General features: G+C 31.5%; 1 protein-coding gene across 5 annotated transcripts in view; it reads left to right on the forward strand.

The window, feature by feature from the left end:
- The window catches only part of LOC105146487 (hypothetical protein), a 98,980-nt gene that overhangs the window by 64,147 nt on the left and 21,751 nt on the right, over positions 1–13,082 (forward strand). The window contains exons 1-2 of one of the 5 annotated variants that reach the window (XM_087405936.1): positions 10,626–11,252; positions 12,077–12,118. The exons of 3 other annotated variants lie outside the window; for them this stretch is intronic. The gene's annotated coding sequence lies outside the window, so the exon portion shown is untranslated. Of the gene's footprint in view, positions 1–10,625; positions 11,253–12,076; positions 12,119–13,082 lie in introns of those variants that run through there. One more of the 5 variants, XM_011056781.2, reaches the window with a different exon arrangement.

A 13,082-nucleotide genomic window follows, 5' to 3' on the forward strand; every position in this document is an offset into this window, starting at 1 on the left:
AATTAACTTTACTAAATGTACCAACATTAAAATTTAATGTTGATACATTTAGTAAAGTTAATTTGAACCTTCAACATTTCTGCATTAATTCTATAATAGTATATGATCTATTATTATTATTGTTGTTATTTAATATTAGTAATAATTAATCGTATTAGTATTTCTATTTTAATGATTAATAACGTGTTATGTAATAATTTGCTATTATCCATTGTTGTTAATTTATCGTTACACAATTCTCTCCGAAACGACACTCTTTAAAGTGCCGGGAGAAAAACAGATTCATTTTGATTCGTCTTTCGAAGAGCGGAAAAATGACGAAGCGCGATGAACAAGAAGGGAATAGGAGAAGAGTTATTCCGGGGGATCTCCGAGTTTGTCACCGTGTCTAACAAGAGATATTTTTGGATCGTGACACATTTACGGATCTTTCGACGCGAAAGCGAGCGTCCTGCGAAATGCAAGACAATGAAGCAGGGAACGCAAAGTCGAACACGTTTCGCGTCCCTTTTACAGCGTTCTCTTCGTTGTTTTAACTTTTCTCTCGCGCTTCTATTATTTCCATCTACTACGACGATGAATCTCTGTCCGTAGCTATTATTGCGAGCTTCATGACGGACGACGCCGTTCACAACAATACCCTCGGTCTGATACGAGTCGAGCCGCTTCGCAAAATCATGTTCTTTGTCGTTGCCACTGACTCAGTTTTCGAGCTATTAAAATACACGTTTGCGTTGTATTACAGTCTCGTCGTTACAATAGTATTGTCATTACTGGAAAGTCGATGGGCTTTATATTGAAAGGGAAACTGATTCCAGTGACCAATTAAATCGTTATCAAAGCGTCGTTATTTATGGTAATTGGAATCTATCGAATTGAACAACAATTTTAAGCAGAGTCTTTTAAAAGAATAACGTCTGTTTTAACAAATACGATATCAACTCAAAATTTTCGAATAAGATTGAAGAACACAAAATAAACATGACAGCGCGAAAACACCGCTATATTATTTCGACGTTAGGACTTGAAAGAGTGAACACAGACAAAAGTATTTTGCATTTATATTAAAGCCAATTTTTATTAACATTTTTATGTTGAATTTTTTACATAACTGTTAATCTAACATAATGTTAATCTAACATTATGTTATTTGAACATTTAGTGTTAAATTGATATTTAACTTGGGCTTACATTCCTACCGATGTAGATTAATTTTAATCTCCGGTTAATTTATCTTTATCTTTTTTTAATTCTTAGAATTAGTATTACTAGAGGAAGATAAAAATAAATTTAAACCGTGGTTAAAGTTACTCTATATTGATAGAAATGGTCATTAGTGTTAAAACATTAGTGTTATAACACAATTTATGAGTATATATATATATATATAAGTGACCAATTAAATTTTTATTAAATTGTTGAACAATTGAAGTACATAGCATATGGCACACATGATGCATTTTTTTCCCTATTCGATCGCTTGCGTTTTAATTATTAGAAATTTTGCTACAATTCTATTTAGTAATTTACTTAGTAATTTACTTAACAATACAGTAGGACAAAATGCATTGTCTGCCGTAGAAGCTTAATATAAAAATAATTTCAAAACGTAAATTTTAAGATAAATGAATAAAATGTGTTAATTTAACATGATTTTATTGAAGAAATATGCTTTTACAATTTGCTTATAAATTGTATCAAATATAACACCGGCACAATTTATAAGCAAATTGTAAAGGTATATTTCCTCAATAAAATTAGTATTTCTAATACGTTAAATTTACACATTTTATTATTGAATGAAATGTGTAATGTCTAATAATAAGAAAAATGTATCTTAAAATTGTAAGCAAATTCTGAAAGCATATTTCTTATTTCTAGATATATAAAATTTAACACAAATTTTTCAATTGTGTACTCTGCAAATTAGAATTAAATCTTTAATTAGAGTCTAAATCGAGATTGAATAGATAAGTCTAATGAGACAATTCAAAACAAAATTGTAAGGCTCGTAACTTGTTCTTATAAAACTTGTAAGAATTTATAACTGATACTGTGTATATAATTCTATGTGTATGTACCGTATAAGACGTACAATTATTCGTAAATATCTACGATTTCTCATAAATCTTATGACTGAGCAAGAAGCTGTTTATAAAGGTATTGCATAAAGTTATAAGCATTTGTAAGTTTTTGTAAGTCTTACGAAAATGTTAGGAGCCTTACGATTTTATTTAAAATTGACCCGTAAGAATATGTATTATTTCTTTCCACATATATTTCTTCCACGTTAGTGATCGATCGTCCAATGACATGAACGTCCAATGCCAGAGATATGAGACATTAGTCACCAGATGCGGGAAGGGGAAAGGGGCAAACGACATTTCGATAGCGAACGTAGAAACAAGCAGAAGCGAGAGACAGCACGTAATAACGGGGGGTACGATACGAAGTTTACTGTTACTTGGCCCGTGGCCTGGCAGCGGCGCATGGATCAACACGCCGAGCGTTTCAATACGCCTCTCGCTCGCTGGCTTGCTTTCATCGTCATGACGGAGCCGACAGGCAGATTGGGGCGATACAATACAAATTCTATCCTAGAAAAAATACCGTTGCATAGATTAATCACAGCGAGTGCATCAATAGCAAAAATCTCAAATTTGTCCAAGTCATCGTTTATTATTTCAAAATTGATTCTTTCTCGATAGATCATACACGAGTTACCATCTCTATCGTTTAAAAAATCTACACGAAATATTATTATTTATGGTAGCAAATTTTATTGATAAATCAGGAATAAATTTAAATAGGTGCAGAATATATTTTCAATTACTAACTAAATATTTATTCTGCATTTATCTTTCAAAAATCGCGTATTAATAAATATCGACGTTGTAATTGAATAAGGAATTGACTAGAGATTAATATTTTAATAATATTATGCGGAATAAATAATTTCTAATTAAAAATATTCTGCATTATTTAAATTTATTCCTAATTTACTAATAAAATCTGCTAAATAACGTACGTAATATTAATATTTTTAATCTCTAGCTTTTATTAAACTGCAGGTTAATATTTATTAATGCGATTTTTTAAAAATTATTGTTTATCTCGTTTGTGTCGCAACGATAATAATCGTCATTTATATTATTAATATTATTAACGCTATTGTTTACCGTTCAATTGTTACTGTCGGCATTTAGGCAGTGTCAATAAGGAAGTGCATCATTTTAAACATGCGTCGGTAAAATAACTCGGAACAGTAATTATTATTGCGGACAATTGGAGATGGCAGCACTTATACGTTCAAGTCGCCGCGAAATGTAACAGATGCAGCATCAGGTACAAGAGAGAGCGCTAGCTCACCTTTTATCGCGATTTGTGGCTAATCGCCATTTTGATCCAATAACAACTTCTTTTAAAATATAAAATTTATATAATTTACATTTAAATTATGAACTTTTTCGCAAAGTCATCTGAAAATATTTTTTTAGCAAAATTATCTTTCCAAAGATCTGTCAAAAAAAATCTATAGTCAAAATAAAATATTAGAAAAAATGCAGAAAAATTATACAACCCTGGTGGAAAAATTTTTGCGAGAAACTACATAGATTAAGACAAGATTTTAGATTTTTAGTTTTTCATAGATATTCGTAGTGAGACGTAAACTGGCGTTGTTTGTTTAAAAAAACCAAGAAATCTTCCGTCCTCGAACAAAGCCCTGCGTCTCACTACGAATATCTACGAAAAATTAAGAATTTCTAAGATCTTGTTTCAATCTATAGTTTTTCTGTATTTTTTCATAAAAACTTTTTCCACTAAGGAACGATGCTTTCGTGATAGATCTATAATTAATGTTTATAAAATAAACAAGACAATTTTATGAACAATCTCGTTTGCTATTATTAGATGGTAAACCCTTATAATTCCTGCCATTATAAATTTTTTCTATGGTATACAAGCATTTTGAGACATTGGAAACACTTTCGACAACTCTAAAAGTGTTTGAGCTGAGTTCTCATCGAGCAATTCTTGTAGTTCGACATTTTCAAATTTTTTCGACTATCCGACGCTCTTTATCTCTCAAACGTCAAAATCACCGTTTCGAAAGCATTCAAACCAAACTTTATATGTTCTTTCCGATGGAGTTTTATCATACATTTTGGATAAGCAATACGTTTCAACTACGGTTTTCTTTAGGTTGAAATAGTGAAGAAGCACGGAAAAACAGCTTATAACGTTTCATTTTCAATTGATTGGAAAATCTTTTTAGTGTCAAGAAATCTAACCTGTGAGGACTGAATCAGGTTCAGCAATGTCTAAACTACAAAAGACATGCGACTTCATCATCAAAACTCTCCAGCGTTGGACCCTCTACTATTATAACGAGCGGCAGGAATTAAGTTTACCACCTAATATTATTTTCATGATTGAATAAATTTTGATCATTTTTGATCATGTTTGTTTATGTTAATGATAATATTTTATATCTAATAATTGCAATAAGTTATTGAATCATCATACCTTCGATTTTAATTTCTATACACGTGCGCATCCTTCTTTCCTTTATTTTTTTGTTAAACGCATTTTTTAGAAAAATAAGCATAGTTATCTAAACGGACTCTCTAAGGATTATATAAAGCGTTGTAATGTTTGCGATGTTCTGAGTGCATTCGAGCGAATAAACGCTTGTGCAAGTGGAAAACGAGTCGACTGATTTTTTTTTTTTTTTTTTTTTAATATCCTGTCGTTCTTCGATGATCGATAATTACCGCCGTTTCGACGCCGTTTTAATATCTTTAGATTTCGCTCTTTTCTTTTTTTTTTGCAAGCACTATCGTAGATTTATATCTGTTACAGACACTAGCAAAATTCTCGTCGATGTCTTTGTGACTTCAATATTTTTTCGTGATGTATGAGTCCCAAAATATTAAAATATTGTGCTGTAACCTCGTATTTTATAATATTTTATTTTTGCAACGCTTATGACACTGCAATCTTTTGCGAACACGCTTCATAAAACGCGCCGTTATTGCGGTATAATAAAACGTTACCGAGCAGCTTTCAACGCATTTCATTATTAATCGAAAATCATCATGCAAATTTCTTTTTTTTTTCTTTTTTTTTCGAGACACTGAATTCCGAGAGACGTCGAGTGCGATGTTGAGTGCTGAAGTTCGTTGACTCGATGCATACGAGCTACCGATCTTTTTCCTCGAAGAGAGACACGAATGGACTCGAAGATGACGAGGCACACGTTTAGAAATCTTAATTCCATCTTTCAATTAGAGATGTAAAGTGTACAAATTTATTTACAGAATTAATTCTTCTTTGAAATAACAAGGTTTAACATTTTGACTATCATGGCACTTACACTGGGCCATCTGGGTGATTTTCGCGAAAGTCCCATCATTTATTTATGGGTGACGATTTTATTTATCTAATTAAAGAATAATTTTATTAAGTAATTAAAATATTAAAAAATAATATATATAAATTACACACACAATTGCACAATATATATAACACTGCACACACGTGTTAAGACATAAAAAAATAATGAAATATTAAAATAATATACTAGATTTATGAAATGCCAAAAAATTATCTTGGCAATCAAAGTGTGTTAAGAGCAGATGATATTATTGCAATAATATATTAATATTATGTATCTATGTTATATTATTGTCATATATCCTTCTTATAACTTTCTAAATTCTTTGAAGTGGAATCTTATTTTAAAGAGAGAATTAAATTGAACCAGTCTTGAAAAAGAATGATTTTCAATCTCAATTTTCAATCTTTAAAAGTGAGATTTCACTTCAGATTGAAATTCACTCTCTAAAATCTTTTTGAAAGTGAGACAGCTTCAAGATAATTTGTTAGTGATAAGTAAATACATCAAGCAAAAAATTTAATATTTTTAGCAAAACTGTTTAAGCATTTTTTTCTACAGCAACCATATATTTGTTTATATAACAAAAAATTTCGTTTCCACGAAATTTTCTGTTTTGTAAATAACAAAAATACTTGTTCGTATCAACTAAACAATTTAGTTCGCATAAAGATATAATTTTGCTCGATTTGAACAAATTTTGCTTTTACAGTAAAATTTTGGTTTGTAGAATAAAATATTTTTTTCTAGTGATATAAATGAGAACTTCTTCTCTCTCGGTCAGAGAATACCGGGATACATTTAGGCTAACGAAGAATTAACTTATTAAAGATGCTGTTATGCGCTTTTAATAAATTCTCGCGCTCGGGTGGTGAAAGGTCATTAATCGAATGCAATGAATCATTTCATCTGGGAGATTTGCAGTTATGTGTCGTCTACCTCGTTTAGAAACATTGCGCGTATGCGCCATATATGTGCTACTGCTTTTCTTTTATGCCCATCGTTTCATTTATATTACGGGAACAGTTTTCGGATAATCACTGGGAAATTTATAGAGGTCAACGCGGCCTCCAATAATCACGTAGTTTTTATGGCTTGACATTTTGCGATGCAAATCCACCAGACTGTTGGCGTAAGCCACTTTGGTATTTGCCTGGCATTTGTTGCATCGCGCGATTTGCCTTCGTGTCGTCGCGACAAGGCCGAGGAATCCTTATAAAGGACTTTAAGAGTCATAGTTTCTTATGAAATATTACTCTATTGCGTTCATTTAAAGTTTGAAGGAAAATTGAACGAAATTATCTTTGTCAGAATACTCTGTAATTTAATAAATCGAATACCATACGTAATTTGTTGGTATTATCTGTTTTGAAGAACAATAATAGAGAAAATATGTAATAGGTATGATTGAAAGATTGGATTATTAATGATTTATTAACGATTTGTAGCTTCTCTGACGCAGTAATACATTAGCAGCAGTAATACAAATAAGTAGCAGTAATACATTCGGAGTAATTTATTCGTTTCTATATGTTTTGTTTATATTTTGACATTACATTAAATTTATTGTCATTTAATTTTGTGCACGATGAGAGAAACGTCAATTTTTTTATCGATTCTTTCCGCCTTCGATGTATGGAAAGAACGGTTTTGTTGAAGTATCTGAAAAATTAGCTAAATTTATATCTGAAAATAATTTTCTTTAGATCATCAAAATAATTATGTAAGACGCTCAGACTCGGTTTAATTTTCTCGGTTAACTTGTGGAGTTCAATTTGATGGTAATGTAAAAATTGCATTTTTTTAGTTATAATTTTTTAGCTAGACTCACTAAACTGATAATTTTATAGTAACTGTTAAAATTACTCACTATAAAATTATAGTTTTAGCGATTAAACCTAGCTAGAGAAATACAATTTTTATCATCAAATTAACATTAAGTCTAAATCACAAATTATTCAGAAAATAAAAACTCGAACCTTAAATTGATTTGCTAACATGTTAAATCCTTTTTACAGGATTGTTGTTTAAGCGTCCTACATTAAAGATAAAAGTCTGACACTAAGATAAATATGGCAATATTTGACTTTTTATTGCAGAGTATACAGTATATGTATAGCTTCCGTAAGCTTTTACGGTTCATCTTCTACAATGCTGTCATATTTGAGAAAAGACTGCATGTTGACTGAATGTCCTGTCTCTTACTTGAGGGTTTCTACTTTTATTTTGATCATTCAACAAAATTATTTTTATATTTAGCTAAATTTTAAGATATTTCATACTGAGAAAATTTTTTGATAAAAATGAAAGAACGAGAATAATTCTGATTACATCAATCAGAATTTCTTATCTTAATTAAAATTATAATAGAATGAATTAGAAAATTCTGATTTGTCCATTTTTAACCAGAGTTCCAATTAATGCAAACGGACTTTTTATTCAGTGCAGCAAAATCATTTTTTTCTGTGCAAAAACTCCAATATCAGGAATCGAATTTGTTCCAGTAACTTCCAGTAATTTGTTCGAGTTTGATAAATCTGCTTGCGTTTCCTTTGATCATTCGTTTATTCGTTCCACGATGAAAAAATATGATATTATTGCAGCATGAAAGTGTTCGATGATCCGTGTTCTCGCGATTGTAAATCATTGCACCGCGACAATTGCGAGGCTACGAAAGGCTCTCGTTCGATACCGAGAAAGGAGCAGGGGCGGTTGTAGGTGAATGGTTGACGGCGAAAAGAAAATAGATCGTTTCGCATAATAGATATCGACTTGCAACATTAATTGCAATGAGAATCGCGCGCCGTGTAAAACGATCAGCGCTCCATATCGGTTACCCAGTTGCTAATATTAACACGCCGAAGGGATTTAAATTTCGTTCGTGCGTAACAACAAATTACGGTACAGCTTTTCTGATACGCCCGACATGAAAATCAACCGGTTCGAGCCACTTAAAAAAAAAAGAAGTTAACAAATTGCGTACATTTGAAAGTTTGCCCACGTCTAACCCTCTGATAAAAATATCATACTTTTTTTTAGTACCGGACAGTTATACTTTTTGTTCTTTATAATAGTAACTGAAAACTATAGGATCTTCATCAAAATAAAATGCATTGCCTGTAGTGCGTAAAAACGTGCAAAACCTGAAACCATTTACTGAATACAAGACAATAAATCGATTACGCAGTATTTTAACTAATAATAGTATATTAATAACTAGATAATAACTGAGCAGGTGTATATCTACGCTAATTGCATATTTTTATTAGGAAGACTGCTTCAGCCAATGTGAATAAAACTCTATCAAGTTCTTGTTTATTTCCTACGCAGTATTGTTACACTCTAAAAAATATTAATGCGGATTTAACATTTGTATAATTCTCACTATAGTATTAATATTGATACCAACAATTGATAAAATCCATAATCATGGATTTTAAATATTATTATTTTAATATAAATCCATATTATATTAATATTAACATCAACACAGTGTGTGAGAATTATTGACACTGCTATGTTTTAGAGTATACAATTAATGAAAATATAGTAATACTAGACAATAACTGGATGAATGTGTAGGAAAATTGCATACATTTCTATCAGAATAATGATCGAACTGTAAGGAGATCTAATCTTTATCTAAATTCCATTAATACTGTGGTACTTTATCTCAACGAAAATTGAATATTTGAAACGAAGTACGTAAATCTTGCGAGGTTATCCGGTCGCTTCCGAAGTTCCGCGTTATGGCTGGTAGCAATTTTTCAGAACGAGATCGTTTTACTCTCTCCTCCGACCGTCATGTCGGACAGTGTTAGGGAGAGATGTTATGCGAGAGATGTTAAATGAAAGAAGAGATCAGGCAGAGAGCTTTCCTACTCGGCTCCAGCTAACAGCTGGCAAGCAGGGAGACGAGTAGCACCGTTAGCGCAAGGCTCGTTCGATTCTTCGTAGATCAGCCTTCTCGATCGTACCTCGCCTCTCTTTATTTCTTGTCAGGGACCAAGTATTCAGGGACGTACGGGACTTGACGTCGTTCACTATGGAGAAATCACGGTGGCACATAAACCACTTATGATTCGACCATTGATCTTCTTAATGATAGATTCTCGATTGAACGTGGAATTGATTTTTCTTTATGGAAAATTTTCTGATTGTAAGCTACTGGATGTTTTGTAATTTTTTATTCAATGAATTCAATGTATAGGATTCTCAAATTAATAAATAATTTGTAAGAAAGGGACTTCAAGAGTCAAATAAAATAAATATACGTTGTCTATTATTTAAAATAAAATAATTATGTATTTTAAGTTATAGACATTATACTTATCATATCAAGAATAATTAATGTTGTTTCTTAAAGCCTCTTTTTTACATTATATTGATTTTTTTTATACAAGTTATGATTAGAATAATGTAACAGAAATATTTTTTTCAATTTGGATTTACATTTTGAAAATGGATAAGGATTTAATTGAACAATAAGACAATGCCACTTACAATTGTCAGTTAAGAAATTAATTCTAAATTCTTATAAGATGTATATCACGTTGTATAATGTATTGTAATATACATATAATTATATTTTTCTATCGAAAATAGGAATTGGATTTTGGATTGCAAAACAGAAAGACAATTTTTATTATAAAAGTTTCTTTTTTTATTGTATAAAGTTTACAATTAACGAGGTTCAAGATTTAAAAATCTGCAAAAAATAACAAATTTGTATACAATAAGAAAACGGCTCAAAAAAATCATCATTATAAATCAAATAACTAAATAAGAGGCTACGAGCCAATTAAGTTACTTTAATATTAATATAAAATAATTATAAAATAATTATAAAATTTACGTAATTATTTTTCGATTTAACATCTTTAGACTGTCAACATCTCAGGCTTCAATTTCTTTTACGAAAATCTAATACTGGCCAATTTATTATTGAAAGAGAGTAATTAGTTACTTGAAATATTAAAATAAAAGTAATTAATTATTTGAAGTACAGGGTCCGGCAAAATGATCTCCCACATTTTTAAATTATTAAAGATTAAAATGTGGGAGATCATTTTGCCGGACCCTGTATTAAAGGCATTGTTGTTTAGTGCTTTAAAAAGGTAACTAATTATTGTTTTTAATTACTGTCTTATTACTGTAAGGGTTATTTTTGCCGTGGGAGAATTATAACGCTCGATTGCTTCCAAAGCGATCGCTTTCAAAGCCAAAAACATTGTGGCACGTAGTACAGCCGTGTACGTTCCTGAAGTCTCCACCACTTAGTCTGACCGGCACTTGCCACTTCTACTGCCGTCGAACTCCAGCGGGACGAGAAACCGGGATCCTCGGTTCGGCTTGGATCGGCTCAGTCAGTATTGCACCGCGGCGCGTTTTCCGCGCGCATGATACGAGCACGTCGTACCCGGGAATCACGTTTCGCATTATCCGTCACCTTCTGTCGAGTGAAGGGCTTCTCGTTACGCAAATCCCGATCGATCGAAGGTCGACGGTATCAGTCGTTCAGCTGAAACCGTCGGAACGGAAACGTGTGCTCCACTCTCTCGGTGTGTCGTTTATAATCAATAATCCTATAGTTAATCGCGTGCCAAAAGTGCCGAGAGAGAACGGAGATGTTACCAAAAGGACGAATGTGCGCGTTTTTCATCGAGTCGTTGACGCTGTGAGAAGCAAGAAGTGTCGCCGGAACGAAAGTTTTTACGCTTATCCGTCACACTATTGATATCTTACGCATGTAGCGTTTGCAATTGTACGCGCGTGTTTTGTACATGTTTTGACACCCGCAGATGGTTCGATTTGATTCAATCGCCGAATTTCACGGCCATTAACTGGAGCAATCGTATGCTTTATCCGTTTTTTTTATAAATTGATAAAATAAACGTGCAATTTTTCAAATGTTTGCCTGCGTACTTAATTTAAAATTTTATATAATTTTATATAAATTCTGAATTTTTTTGAATCGCATTGAAATTAACCTTATAAGTATTATATAATTTACTTGTACATCTGATCGATATTAATTTTTTTTCTCTTGTAATTCTGAAACGCGTCAAAACACACTCAGTTAAATCAAAAATTATTGTTCTACTTATTATATTACATTAATCGTCATATAATATAAAATTAATAAATTAATTGTAACATAATATGTTACATTTTATTAATTATAACATTGATATACAATTAATAAATTGTAACATAGTAGGGTATTACAATTTCGAACATGGTATACTTCTGAACGAAATAAAATTCCCATTTCTAGATTCAACTCTGAGCTCATTGTGACGGATAGCACCAAATAGGAAAAAGTTAAACTTGGACTTCGAAAATTGTATCCAAATCTTATTTCGTTCAGAATTGTATCATGTTCGAAATTGCACCTTTGCATGTTACAATTATTTTATTATTATTGCAAATTAATATATTATATTAATTTATCTATTATAATTTGATGAAAAAAGAGTGATTGCATTCATTAGAATTCCTATTAAAAATGGAAATTAAATTTTCTAATTGAATCTATTATAATTTTAATTAAAACCAAAATTCTGAGTACGGAGAAAAATGTAAAGTAATATGCGGCAAAGAATTTTAGTAAATTTTATGGAATTGGCAAATCCATAGGAAATGATGCTCTTATATAAAATTTATTTACTTTTTTAGTAAATGAGCGATTATCGTATAGCCATACTGTAAGACTGTAAGGTAATAATTTACATTTTGTAAAGTAAATTTTATACTACTGTAATTTATTATTATTTCTTAATGTATAAATTATCATATTTTTTAATAATAGAATTTACTTTACGATGAATTTTTTGTTTTAGTTCTAACAAAATTTACTGCACAGTAAAAAATATAAATATATAAAAATATATATCTTGAAAGTTGTTTGTGCTTACAGTCTTGAAAATAATATGACTTTATTTTACCGTAAGGTAAAAATCATTTGAATGAATTTATTATAATTGTAATGTATGTAATTTTTACCTTATATCTTTGATTTTTATTTTCAGGCAAGTAAAGTTTATTATAAGTTCGACAAAGTAGCCAGAATATTTTTACTAGACTTATAAGACTATTCACTTTTCTCCGATGATCAGAATCTTCTGATTCATTTTGCATTGTTGTTCATTTGCAACAAGAAACTTTTCTTAGTGTTATATTATAATCTAATAATCCCCCCTTCGTGAGATTCATTATACAACCCGCATGTGAAACGGGTATTATGAACCACGCGACGATCGTCTTAATAAGTAACGATCGCCGGATGGACAGAACGAACTCTCGTTGTCGTTACGAGCGAACGATGGAAATTAGCATGTACTCTCGTACTTCCTCTTTTCTCGCATCGCTTGGTGAACGCACTCATCGGAACAGACTCGCGTTCTCTTTTCTTTTTCTCGTGCAGACTACGAGATCGATATTCTGATCGTAACTAGTTATTCTCGCGTTTCTTGCGTCTCCGTTTAACCGATTTATCGTACACACACTCGGGAAACGATATCTAACATCTTATCGCGCCGTCTCTCGCACGGTCGATCGCGCCCAGCTACTCTCCTTATGTTCGCCTTGTGTCAAATTCAATAATCGTAAGTCGGTCGACGCATTCGATTCGTGTCACTCGCTTTGCGTCGTGGAAACTGTAGTCGCTGCAACTCGGTAACGC

The sequence above is a fragment of the Acromyrmex echinatior genome, chromosome 4, assembly GCF_024713525.1.
Source record: "Acromyrmex echinatior isolate Ae372 chromosome 4, ASM2471352v2, whole genome shotgun sequence".
NCBI classification, from domain to species: domain Eukaryota; kingdom Metazoa; phylum Arthropoda; class Insecta; order Hymenoptera; family Formicidae; genus Acromyrmex; species Acromyrmex echinatior.